Source organism: Nansenia antarctica (genome assembly GCF_963989245.1).
Source record: "Nansenia antarctica genome assembly, chromosome: 12".
Lineage (NCBI taxonomy): Eukaryota > Metazoa > Chordata > Actinopteri > Argentiniformes > Microstomatidae > Nansenia > Nansenia antarctica.
The window spans coordinates 26,638,290-26,641,276 of record NC_137682.1 but is presented as its reverse complement, the minus strand read 5'-3'; positions in this window follow the sequence as shown (position 1 = coordinate 26,641,276).

Below are 2,987 nucleotides of genomic sequence, written 5' to 3'. Positions count from 1 at the left end.
GCACAGTCCTTTGAAAGTCCAGGTATATATTCAACTCTACAGCCTCGTGGGATATGTTTCCGAGCAGTTTTCAGCACCAGGTTAGCAAATTGGTGGTAGTTCTTGCTAACTGGTATTATATTTTTGATCTTCTCTTCCAGCTCGTTGGTGAAACCTTTCCAGTCTGCTTTCTTGTAGTTGAAGCGCCTTTTAAAGGGCACGATGGTTGGGACTACAGCCGCATTGATTAGGATCCCAATGGGACGGTGTTGGCTTGATGGGATAGGGTCCAGCACAGTCTTTTTACACAGTCCAGCGATGTTACTTGTGACCATGGTGAGATCTGGGTTGTAGCCACGTTTCCAGCGAGCACTGAAAAACGAGTGTGGTAGCTTGGGGTCATGGATAAGACTTAGTTGGTTAGTATCCATCCAGTCCTCTACTACTTCTCCATCCTTCATTTCAGGGTAGCCCCACTGGGTACTATGGCTGGTTTGCCGTGTACTTTGGGGATTGGCTGGGGAAATATAAAGTCTACAGGTGGTGGTTTCTAGACAGATGTTACTACAACACTGCTTAGTTCAACAGATAGGACTTCGATATCATGGTCATCTGACATGTCTGTATCTTCTATAGTTAAGCCTGTTTTTACAAATATAGCACTGCCGTACTGCCGGTGAGGTCGCTCAATGGTCAGGACCATTCCTGGTATGGTGGGGCAGTTGTTTTCACTCCCTCTGTGCGTCTCTTGCAAGCAGAGAACATCACAGTGTTGTTTGCGGCATAAATCGGCTAAGATGGTTTGTTTTGCAGAGGAGAACCCTTCAATGTTCACAGATATGTAACTGTCAATGCCGGTCTAGAGGAGGTCCCTCGTTTACGACATCTGCCTTTGTGTCTATCTCCAGGCATGATGTTTTCTCTTGGTGTTCTGTAGCTTTGTGGCTTGCTTGCAGCTTTCAGCGTAGCTTGTAGCGTAGCTTGGGGCTGTTTTGTAGCTTGTAACTTTTGCTTGTAGTGGTGATAGGATTAGCAGTATCTAGTCGATCTTGTCTAATTGTATTTGATGCACCTGACAAAAGATCGAAAGTCAGTGCAAAACTTGATCCTCTCTCTCTTCAAACTAAAAAACAGGTCTGAAATCTTGTGTGTAACTCTAGACTCTATCTATCTAACTCGATCTAAACTTCAACAGCCACATAAACTCGATAACTAAATCAGCCTACTATCACTTGAACAACATGACAAGAATGATCGGTTTCATGTCCAAACAAGACCTTGAAAAACGAATCCATGCATTTGTTTCGAGTGGACTTGTGGCATTGTCCCCCAAAATGCCGCTGCTAGGGTCCTAACAAGAACAAAGAAGTTTGAACACATTACACCAATCCTGAGATCTCTCAGAGAGTAATTCAAGGTACTCCTAATTGCATACAAATCACAAAATGGTCTTGGACCAAAATACATCTCAAAATACTCAAATATATACATCAAAATACTCCACCCACCCTATATTCCCGCAAACTCCCTGAAGAAATCAAACAGGCCCAAACCCTACAAATATTTAAATCGAAGCTAAAAACCGCCATGTTTTGCTGCAGTTATGATTAAACACATTAAACACTTCTATCACAATGTCTTTTATCCATTAACTATTGTCTTATTAAATGTTTTATCTATTTACTTCTTATATTTGCTTTTATTCATTGTTATTTTTATTTTCTTACTATGCTCCTCTTGGTGTATTTTTAAATAATGATTAAAGGTTAAAGTTTATTTTTGCATGAAGCCTGCAGCACCCTTCTTCAACAGCGGAGTCATGCGTGCGTGGATGGACTTCAGATGGGGGTCTTGACTTCCAATCCTTTGTATTGAGTCATGGTGAAATGTCTACTTCAGTATAAACTATTGGGCTGAACTGACTGTCCACTAATGTACTCTAATGTACCTGAATTCTGCTGTCGGCCCATACCGGTGGTATAATCAGCATAATTGCATCAGGCTGAATGATATTTACTGAAGTTGGCCTACTATCCTGATAAGTTGGCCTACTATCCTGATAAGTTGGCTAATATCCAGTTCTTTGAGATCTTCAAGGAAGGAGCTGCCGCTAGAGGGCAATGTATTTTCAGTAGCGTATCAGGAGATTGAATTTACTGTACTCACTCTCAGACAAATTCACATTCAGAAAGTTTTCACACTCAGCCTCATCTGTCCTCTGGACTGCCCTTGCCCATCCCACTGATCATGTCTGTGTCTCAGCCAAGAGACAGCTCTGTCCTAAAACTTGGCAGGACAACTGCGGTTGGCACCTGCAGTGCTCTCCCTATGATAATCATGACCATACAGTGAATTAAACCAATATTGCAGATTTCATTATACAGTTAGCTCTCCACACACTTTACATTTGAAGGCCTGGTTTCAGATTCGACATTATTCCTCTCGTTGTTTGTGGAATGCTGCTGAAACTTAGGGTGTGTTATTGTATTTTATATATATACGTATATAGAACAGGACAGGCATACTGTTAGTATCACATGGAAAAGAAACCCAGAAAGACACGGTGGTATTTTTTGACACACACACACACACACACACACACACACATAAACTGTATATAATGTATACACCTGTAGAATGTGTCTTTTGCACACATTCATAGACTTGTATAGTTCTGTTTATGACTCCTTTGTCCTTAGAGCCACATGGTCAAGGCATTGTCCCCACATGTTCATTTCAAAATGGCCTATTTTATTGAATAAATAGTCCTAACTCAGAAGTTTTACTTGTGATCTATTTCAACCAAATTCTTTAAAGTCAAGATACTTCAACACCGATCTAGACTTTGACTTGGAGGAACGTCAGGGTCAACTAATCCAGGTTGGGGTCAGTTCCATGACCATGTAGTTCTTTATCAGGACTGTGCGTCATTATCAAACATACAGATTCCTAATTGTGGTCTTGACAACATGAAGGAATCACAGAACGAACCAAAATGAGACTTGACA